Source organism: Notothenia rossii (assembly GCF_949606895.1).
Source record: "Notothenia rossii genome assembly, contig: scaffold_91, whole genome shotgun sequence".
NCBI lineage: Eukaryota > Metazoa > Chordata > Actinopteri > Perciformes > Nototheniidae > Notothenia > Notothenia rossii.
Window position 1 is genome coordinate 28872 of NW_027639797.1, and position 11286 is coordinate 40157.

At 41.9% G+C, this 11286-nt stretch overlaps 1 long non-coding RNA gene across 1 annotated transcript; it reads right to left on the bottom strand.

Annotated features, from left to right (window-relative positions):
• Window positions 1–3047: 3047 nt before the first annotated feature.
• On the bottom strand, window positions 3048–6139 carry LOC307027400. The gene is made up of 7 exons (XR_013804613.1): window positions 4978–6139; window positions 4725–4809; window positions 4427–4558; window positions 4231–4340; window positions 4022–4143; window positions 3802–3876; window positions 3048–3506 (listed from the first exon to the last, which is right to left on the bottom strand). It is a non-coding gene; the product is annotated as an uncharacterized lncRNA (long non-coding RNA).
• Window positions 6140–11286: the final 5147 nt, after the last annotated feature.

Here is an 11286-nt window from a genome sequence, read left to right on the forward strand (position 1 = left end):
TATGCTAGTTAGCTAGCTCAAGGATTCCTTAAATAATAATGCGACAGAAAAACGTTTCAGTTCACATCACGCTCTGCTGCTCCGACTGGGGGATCTGCTCTGAACACCTGAACTGCCCGTTCTAACAGCTGTTCACCAGCGGTCCAGTCTGTGCCACAGTGATTCCGGACCGCACAGTTACTGTTAACGAACGCACCCGTAGGTAATTTAGCTGCTGGAGACCCTCATAGCCAGGGTTGCCAACTCTCACGCATCTGGCGTGTGACACACGCTTTCACTCTCAATCTCACGCTGCCCAAACTATTCTCACGCCAAAAACAAGAATACCGAAGACTATAAACGGTTTTGAAAACTTTTGTAACGTAGTGATCGTCTTCTCAATTGAACATCTTTGATAATGTCTTCTGGCCAATCAGAATCAAGATAACGGTGTGATGTTGTTGCAGGAAGTCCCGACGGAGAATAGAGTGGCGAAGTCCCTAAAAAATTATGTATTGAAGTCAATGGAGAGAGAAAGATTATCTTTCGATCCCGTTTGAATTGTGCCACGAATTACACATATGATATTTGTCAATTTAAAAGATAATTTTGCAAGTCAAAAAAAAAAAATGTGTCGTAAAACTGTGAAGTAACACATTTGTTTGTGTGAAACGCTCAATGAACTACATCTCTGGTCTCGCATAACAACACACGTCACCAAGATGGCCGTCACTACTGTCTTGTTAACAAAACGATTGACTACCCTCACTATCACCACAAGGAAACACGTCCAGAACAAGTGGCAAACCCTGGGGAAGAGCCGGGGCGCCAATACGGAAGTGCCACACACTGCAGTTCATCTAGTGGCCAGTAGGAGCAGTCTGCAGAAGGGAGCAATTTCCATAAACCCCCATGTTAAAATGCCCAACTTTACAGCAGAAATAAACATGTTTACATCGTGGTTCGAAAAACCATATTCTCTGTATAGTTAGATCATGAATATGGATTGGGGGGGTGAATTTTTTCTCAATTCATCTGTTTAATTAATATTAAGCCTTCAAGTTATGCATATATTAGGGCGTGGTCACATTGAGTGACAGCTCCGTTCAATGACTGCTGCTGCTAGCTTCTTGTCTCTCTGCTAGCTGCTCCGTGAAGCTAGCTACAGGGACTCTGCCTGCTCAGTTCATCCAGGGAACACAACTTGATCCGGCCGTGGTTGTTTGTTCTTCATGCTTATATATCGGACTATTGTAACTCGCTCTGCGGTTAAAACAAACGGTGCATTAATGCGGTTTTCCGGTAAGTGAAATTTGAGTACTTTATTTATGTGTTAATGATTTTAATCAGCTACGTAATGAATGTTAATGTAGCAGTGGCCGCAGAATAAATATATTAATTTAACAGTTTGGTTAAACCACTAAGTCCGACAACGCCACCCCGGGAATTTTACCCAGGGAAAAGTTTTAAGTCACTAGGACACACAGGTTTGGTTACTCATGGAACAAGAGACGTGGTCCAATTATCAAAAATAGAACAGTTTATTTGTATACAATAGTAAAAATACAATTTATAAAAAAACAGTCACACAGGGCTATATCCAAAAGCGAGAACGAACAAGGAGGCTGAAGCTTACCAGTGGGGGAGAGGGTCAACGAATGAGTGGAGGGATCCCGCAAAAACAAACTTAAGTCACCCCGGTCACACGTGTTCCACACTCACACAACCACACGGAGAAAATATCCAAAAACCCGGGGGAAGCACAGAACACGGAAAGGGGGAAGCCAACACCACGGACACCAACACCACCACCTTCAGCTCTCAGTAACTAAAACAGGAAAATGGGAAAGGGAAAACACAATAAGTGAGGGACAAAAGCACAGAATAACTCAAAATGAAATAAACCAAAATTAGCCGCAGCCATACGGGCAATCATGTGGCATAAACAAAACTATGCAAAAAGCAAAGAAAGAAAACCAAAACAGTTATCATATAAACAAAAAATGAATTGACCAAAGATATATCGACACTAATTAGATATAAAATAAGCCAAAAGTTTAAAAAAATAACAAAACAAAATAGGAATAAACAAAATAAACTATTAATGAAAAAGAACAAAGTAAACAAAATAGTTTAAATTGGTGAAGGAAATAATAACTAAACAGAAGGAGTTAGCCCAGCAGTCCAGTCACTAAAATCCCACTAGGGGAGCGGACCTATACAGAGTAGGCCACGCTAAACCGGCCCAACCACAGTAGCCAAAAGCGAACAATTTAAGTAGCGTCCAGCAGCACAGGATCGGGAGGGCAGGTGATGATACTTCCGTAGGCAATGCCAAACCGGACCAGACACGATAGCCAGAAGCAGACAATTAACTAGCACTTAGGAGCACACAGGATCAGCAGTACGGGCCCTGCGTCAGAAACCCGTCTCTTTTCGGTGCAGCAAAACAGCAGCGGTTCTTTAAAGCCTTAGCTTGGCCCTAGATTAGCAATAAACACACAAGTATAATATTAATGTTCAGGAAAGGTGTGGTGAATGGACTCAACAAATCGCCGTAGATACCGATCTGGCAGAGAGGAGAGAGTTTCATGCTTTCTACGTTACGGCTACTTGACGGGCATCGCCAGGAAGACACTCCGCTATACAAAACAAAACGTGACTACATGTAAGTATGATAGAGAATTGCGAAACTTTACCTGAAGCCAGCTATTCTCCTACAACATACCTAAGCTGGTGGCGGAAGCAAAACACGGCAAGAACGGAAGTGGGTAGGTCTGGGCAGCAGCGAACAAGAGGCTGCCAGCTAGAAGCCTCTGCCCCTTTATAGGGTGCCCCCCTGGCGGTGATAGGCTAAAAAGAATATGCCTTACAACCAGGGGTGGACTGGGAAAAAAATTCAGCCCTGGCATTTTCTGTCCAGACCAGCCCACTACATTTTCAGCGGACACTACATAGAAGTCCACTAATCTTGCGGCATCTTCTCTCATGCATACTACAAAGGAGAGTCATATTCCTTGATAGCAGTTAACAAATAAAGCACTTAACTATGAACTCAAGGACTAAAATTGACAGCTATATCAATCAATCTTTATTCATTATAGTGTCAAATCACAACAGAAGTTATGTCATGACTAGGGGTGGGACGAGACTAACGGGAAGAACCCTTATGCTACCCTTTCAGTTTTTAGTCTGTGACTGTGAAAATCTTTTGGTGTAAGCCCAGTATTAGTTAAAACCAGACTCGGACAATAATAACAAAAAAATATCCTGACAAATAATCTAAATAGAAACATATTACAGACAGTAGCAGCATTAGAGCTGAAACTCACTCACTCACTCACTCACATAAATAGAGAATTGGAAAAATATATATATATATACTGTAGCTGTGTAAAAAGTGTAAGACATGGGTTACAGGTCTGAATAGATATGCATTCTCATATACGTGTATGTGCACAAGTATGTATTGTTCTATACTTCCTCGTCCGCAGCCAGCCAGCTCCACTCCTCACCAAATTCGTGACCTGAAAGAAACAGCAAACAGAACTTGTACTCAGTATCTGTGTACTGACAAATATATGTAGCCATGTAGCCTTTTTGTGACGTAGTGACACTTAGTCAACAAATGTATCTGTCATGAAGGATGACTTAAGTCTCAAAAGAGCCCTAAGGCCTACCTGCATAACTGTTAATTGAACTTAAAAGATATGCAGATGTTTGAAATTAAAACCATCAATATAAAAATCTTCAGCCAGGAAATAATCATAATCAAACCTTTTGTTTCAATCTGAGACAAAACAAGTTGCATAATAAACTCACAAAGTCAAGACGAAGCTCTCAGATATGATGGATGACTCAAGCATCATAGAAGAACTTCTAGCAGGTCAGGAAAACCTGTTTGACAGGAGATAATGGCAGCAGAGAATATAAAGAGACATTTATGAATTACCAATTGTCATTTTATCGCACATATAGTATGTTTCTTCACATAAACCTTTAAACATAACCTTTAAACATACACATATTGCATTCCTCTCACCACATGAAATAAGCTCAGGAACCTAAAAGTGGCCCAGTGAATGATGGAGGAGACGAAGCAGGTCCTCAAAAGGGGACAGAGGGAAAACAACTCCTTAGGCTCTCATATATAGAGTGGTCCACCTAAAAGAGACATGGAAACATTATTAAGTCTCTCATCATCACAAATCAAGTATGAATTCATATAACATTATAAGACACATGACATACTCAACAAATCATAGACTTCTCAAAAAGTGGTGAAGTGGTAAGGGAGCGAATCCTTGAAAATGGACGGAGGGGGAACAACTCCTCAAGCTCTCACATGTCAAGTGGTCAACCTGAGAGGGAATTGGATACATTATTAAGTCTCTAATCATCACAAATTAAGTATGATTTCATAAAACATAAAAAATGATAAACTCACCATACTAGAGGAGACTCAACAGCCAAACTTTGGTGCAGTGAAGGTAGAGAGTGGAGGCAGAGAGAGAGCAAGTCCTCGAACATGGACGAAGGGGGAACAACTCCTCAAGCTCTCACATGTCAAGTGGTCAACCTGAGAGGGAATTGGATACATTATTAAGTCTGAAAAATAAATAAAATGTTTTCCTCTGTCCTGCACCTAGAGTTGAAAACTTTTGGGATGTGCGTTTCTTTCAAAACTTTTTTAAAATTATGAAGTATGAATTTATACAACATTAAAAAATACATGATAAACTTACCAAATTCTAACAGTGGTCCTAAATGAGAGAACAAGTCCACATATAGAACAGAGGGAGAACGACTCCTCAAATATATCAGAACAACCTGTAATGGAGAATAATTGATCATTTAGTGTACATGATCACACCATTAAGGATCAACACATAAGCACAATACAACTTCTGAAAAGCATAATTAAAATGACAAATAATGAATTACTACATCCATAATGTATGATGTGTGATAATAACAATAATATTAAATATTTCTCGCCTTATCAGTGGAGCAGCTTTTTAAGCAGCTTACTCTTCTCTGCAAGTCTGTCTATCACAGAGTCAGAGTCCAAGGACATGAGGATGTCTTTCTCTGTGGACATCAACATAAATGCCTCCAATTTATCAGATGAGAGGGTGCTTCTGAGTCTGTTTTTAATAAACTTCAAAATTGAAAATGTGCGCTCACAAGCCACCTGTGTGAGGGATAATGTAAGCAGGTATTTATAAGCAAGGCCTAGGACAGGGTATGCATCTGTTAGCATGTTGAAACGGCGAAGTATCTGGTAGCAGCACAGAGGGCATTCTTTGCAGGAGCAACAGCTTATGGGAGTTATCTCAACCTCTTCTGTGTTGTCCTCCTCACCACCTGATCCATCTTCTACTGTTCTTGCTTTGTACTCTGCCAATGGGGATGCCTTCAGCCTGTTCCACTGGAGTGCAACGCTTTTCAACTCGGCCTGCATATTTTCCTTGGTTGCCCTGCTGTCAAATCCTTGCAAGCACTTGCTTAAGTCTTGAAGGGCAGACTGGGGAAGAGCACTGGTGCAGAGCTGAGGGAAGTTTCTGGGATCCAGACATGCCAAGTCAGCATATAGATTGCCGTGTGTTAAAAAGTGCCTATGAATGGCTTCAATTGCTGTGTCCATGATCCGGTTATGCACATTCACCTCATAGGATTTTTCTGCATCATTCAGGGTCTCATCCTGAGCCATCTCTCCAGGCAAGACTTTCTTCATCCTCCTCCTCTTTTGTGGCAGTGTTGCCTCCACTTCAATGTCCGTGTCATCTCTCTCTTGGATTTCTGTGTTTGTCCAGTTGACAAATGTGTCTGCTGCTTTTTTTACAGATTCAAAATCTCTTCCCAAGCTTTTCAGCATATCCTGTGTCGATGCCACCATTCTGTGAGCAGAGAGGATGTCCAATCCTGCCGTCTGAAGGTATTTAGACAATGGAGAGGTATGTTCAAATATGCGGAGGAAGATTTGAGCCGTCAAGATCGTCTCATATTTGAGCAATGACTGCATATCCTCTGGCCATGACACGGATACATGGTTTCACTGTTGCCTGTTTCTGTATAGCTGATAATGTCAACAGCACATCAACGTACAGAACCATCTTCCGGTTTTCCAAAGTAGCCAAACACCTTCTTCAGGGCCTCATGCTTGGCCCACCAGCGTGTCTCGCCAATAGGAGCAAGGCGTCTACGTCTCTTGTTTCGGCCTGACTCTTCCCACACATTCAGTCTTTTATATGACTCTTTGATGAATACCGCAATGCCATTGAGGAGCGCAAACAGGGACCCACTCTCAATAACAATCTGGGTTGTGTTTGCAAGCACCAGATTTAGTACATGTGCGTAGCACCATACATGCAACTGGTTTGGAGATTGCGCAGACAATAGTGAGGAGAATCCTTTGTATTGGCCTTGCATGTTTGATGCCCCATCAGTCGCATTTCCAATGCACATGGTCTTGCTGAGGCCCATTTTGTCCAGAACTTCTGACAGCATGTTGACAAAGGCCTGTCCAGTGGATGAACTGCACTTCAGCACTGCAACAAGCCTCTCATGAACAACATCACTAACATACCTCATAATTATAGAGCATTGATCCTGAGAGGTGATGTCCTGTGTTGTGTCCAGCTGCACTGAAAACATTCCTGCTTTCTTGATATCACTGGAGATGTTTTCTTGAATCAGATGGTGAATTGCATCTATCATTGAGTTGACTGTGTTTTTGGAGAGTAAAGTTACAAGGGAGCCTCTGCCTCTCGTGCCACCAGACAAATGCAACTTTTTGCTGTTCTCAATGCAGCTGTCCAGGTGCTCTTTTAAACAGAAATCATACTTCCCTAGTAGAAGTATGAGTTCCAAGAAATTACCATGATCAACTGTGTGGTCTTCCAGAGTATATGCTGCCTCATTTTCTGACCTCCTGTATGCAAGCCCCCTCTTCCCAAGAACCTTGAAGACATCTATGATGCGCTCCAAAACCTGCCGTCTCTTTCTGACCTGCTCTCTGTGCGCCAACATCTGACTGCCACCAAACACACTGCTGATATCAGCACTGGCGGATTTCAAGAGGTAAGCTTCAGCACAGTTTCTGTGTCCACTGCTTCTCTCATGCTCCTCTGTGCGCTGGTGTATATGCCTCCAATCTGACATTCCACTGATGAACAGATTGCTATCAGTTCTCTTACCGAATGCCATGCAGATGAAACAATACAGCATGTGACGCTCTGGACAGTATGTCAGCCACCTTCTAATGGTGCCGTCTCTGCTACAGAACACTTTCTGCACCACTGGATTGTTACTTTTTTGCTGAGGATGGTAATTTAAAAATGACTGGAGATTTCTCTGATCAGGTTGTGAAAACAAATCTGTTATTTGACTGGCACACTCATAGCTCTCAACAGCTGTTTCCCTCTCAGGTGATCCTGTATTTGGGCTGACACGCTTCTCACTCTCTCCAGCCTTTTCCCTCTCAGGTGATCCTGTCTTTAGGCTGACATACTCCTCACTCTCTACAGCCTTTTCCCTCTCAGGTGGTGCAGTCTTTGGGCTGCCTGAATTGGTCTGGCTCTCTCCCTGAACTGACCAGCTGGACTTGCCCTGAACCTGTTTGGGATGGACATAGGGAAAGCATTTATCATTAGATGGGGAAATAACTCAAAACTACAGAATAATGTACAAGATAAAAGATTATTTCATATTGAACGAAACGTTCGCGAGCGTAACAACACTAGTGGCTTTGCCATGTTTTCATTATGACACTTAGTGTTTTCCAATGCAAAAAAGTCAGATCTTTGTGACAATACCTGAAAATGCTCAAGACAGCATTATACACAGCCATTTGAAAACTACAGTAAAAGTAACACATTTACAAAGAAATTAAAGTTACACACAAATTATGAAATAGTTATCACCTCAGTAAACAATAAATGAATTGAAAGATTACAATAAATTCAATGGCAAATATTGCAAATTAATCTAATTATTTCCTATAGGTTTACTTATATTTGTTGCTAAAATTCAAAGTATCTCATCTGTATTTACAATACAGCTTGATTCTGCAGCTTCATCTCTACTTACAGCTCGTTGGTCCATGTGAACGTTTACTGTTGCTATGGCTACAAGAAACCGCTGACGTTAGCAGCTCTTAGCTAGCCTAGCGAAATCATCTGAACAATAAAAACCCATAATATCACAATTCGGCATATTTAAACAAAATCAACCACAACTACCAACATTCACAGCCCTTCAACTCTGGGCTAATATGTTGTCACAAGTAGGACTATGCAGTTAATTAGGTCACATCACATTCAATGTAAAAAAGTTTTCTACTTTTTTTTTGGACATGTCTCAAAAATGTAGCCTAGCCAGCCCAGGCTAACGTTACTTACGATGTATGCCTCCACTCGCTCGTCTCCCGGCGCAGAAGCACCTGCTGGGGCGGTGACCACGGCACCAAATAGGTCCGTCAATTTAGAATATTTAGCAGCCTCCACCTCCAGAGACTTCAACTTTTTAAGTCGCAGTTTTTCAGCGCCACCCGGGCGTTTCTTCTGCTTATCCATTTTCAGCTCAGCAGCAGGCAGCCCGTCCCGCGACTCCCACCCATGCCATGAGGTCCCGCCCCACCCTGGTTTGTGTTGTGATTGACAGCACTGTCAGGGCTCTCTGAGCTTATCAGCTCATGATTGATTGACAATGACAAACAATAGACCAATAATATGTGTCGATGCTGGCAACACACTGCTAGCCCTCTGTAGCCAATTGGCCGGCCCAATTGGAGGGAATTTAGAGGAAAAAAAACGAAAAGAAAAAACATTGCGGACCGGCCCACATTGGGTCAACGGCCCACCGGGACGATGCCCGGTATGCCAGATGGCCAGTCCACCCCTGCTTACAACACTATTTACTGCTCATCCTACTACAATCTACCCCCTCATTTTCATCATCGCCCCGACGATGTACAAATCAAGCCCAGGTTAGCTAACCTAGGCCCAAGGTCTAAAGATGACAGACACCGAGTTAGACACCGGACCAGGAGAGTTTTCAGCCACAGGCACCAATTCTCCCAACGCTCTCGGGAGATGATGGACATTAGGATGCTGCCCAGTGGTTAACCTTGGTGTCCCTCGCAAGGTCACTGCGCTAGAATCAGGGAAAGTGAATGGAGGGATAGCCAAGCGGGGGGAAGGCAATTCTGGCATGGCAGCGAGAGCCACCGAAGGATCGGCCTCAATGGAGAATTCGTCAGATGGTGGAGGCAGCCACCAAGGGGTTTCTTGGGTCACCACAGCTGATCTGGTAGAAGGAGGATTCTGAGCTTCTTTTCTTGAAACTCACAGGTCACCATCAAAGGAAAGCTCATCATCTGACTGTGGTGAGTCAGGAGGAATTGAGAGAGGGACAGGGACATCATCTGGAGAGTGTGTGCCAATCACAGCTTTCAACAAAGTGCGGTGGACCCGTTTGGTTTTGGTCAGGTCGTTTGCAGGTGCAATCCTGTACACCGAACCGCCTTTTGGTGCTTTCACCACTATATACTTTACAGAACTCCAAATATCCCTTATCTTATGGCGCCCTCTTGCACCACAATCTCACAACCAAACTAACTGGCCCTCGTTCAATGGGACATCTTTGACATACTGGTCATGGCACCTCTTTCTGCGCTCTGCTGCAGTTTTTAACCTCTCGTGAGCTCCTTCAAAGGCAATTTGCAATTTTGCTTGATGCTCCTGAATCCACTCCTGGACAGGACCACCGACTGGATCAGGGACTCTACCCAGCAGAAAATCAACTGGGAGCCTTGGCTCTTGTCCAAACATCAACAAGAATGGAGATTCACCAGTTGACTGATGGGGATAGTGTTGTAAGAATACAGTAGTTGTGGCAAGCAGGAGTTCCAATCCCGTTTCCGAGACACCATTGAATAGGAATGGTAAAGTGATGTGATCGTTTGCAACCTGCAGTAGAAATAGTAGTTCATTAATATATTATCCTTAAAGAAATTTGAATTAAAAAATCTACTACTCTGGGAAGAAGGCCTGCTAGTTTTAATTAGGCCAAATTAATTCACAGTATCTATTACAAGCACTTTTGTTCATGTGTAATCCATAATAAAATATACAATTATAGTTGGATCTTTGTATCTTATTATTATTAGCAAAGAAAATGTAATGTTTTTACAACAATATACAATTAATCCTACCATATAGATGGGAACCGGGTTGGGGGGTCCCGAAAATATTTCCAATTACCCAAGGGGGTCCCGACTGAAAAAGTTTGGGAACCACTGCTTTAGACAATAAGAAACATAAAGTTGACTGTTGAGTTGCTCAGTTTTTTTAGATTGTCAATACTATTACTGTATAAATAATATATCATGTTAAGAGGCACATTCAAATAAAGATTGGTCTTTAAATACATGTTGTCTTTTGAATTGTTTGTCTAAAGTCAAGGATCTAGAACTGGTACTTAGTTTTAATGATACAGTCTGGTTATTATGCTGTTTGGAGGAGGCCTCACAGGTAAGAGCACTAACTAGCTACCATCACATGTACCTTAGCTTGACTTAAATGTATTAAACGTATAATTAAGTGATATCAAAATATAAATAACTAATGTCATGCAAACATACTAATATTTGCTTGATTCCAGTGTTGAATTTAGCACAATTGCATACAAACGTTAAAGAGCTTACGAAATGAAGGACAATACTGTTCTTATTACGATAATATATATACTATTATTAATGGGAAATCATGTCATTCATGACAATATGCCCGCTGTATTTATAAATCGTGGTTTATTACAACTTTCCATGCTCGCTTCCGATGTTACACGACCGCTCCGAACAAAACAGCGTTCGCCAGTTGGTGACGTCACGCACGTCACGAGAAGAACACTTGTTGAATAATACACTACCTATATGGCTGATAGTGATGGGCATTTCGAATCCCTTCGTGGACACAAATCTTTTTATTCAGTTCACTTTAAAGATTCGTTCACTGATTCGTTCACCGGTTCGCTAACGACTTCTGGTGATTTGCACGTTCGTGAATGATTCGTCGCAAACTTAATTTCATTCAGTGAGTCTTCACTACTGCCGAAGTGAACTGCGAACAAAGGGTATATAACAAAGTATTGAGATGAACTTTTGTTATTGACCAAATACTTATTTTCCACCATAATTTGCAAATAAATTCTTTAAAAATCAGACAATGTGATTTTCTGGATTTTTTTTTTCTCATTTTGTCTCTCATAGTTGAGTTGATACCTAGGATGAAAATTACAGGTCTC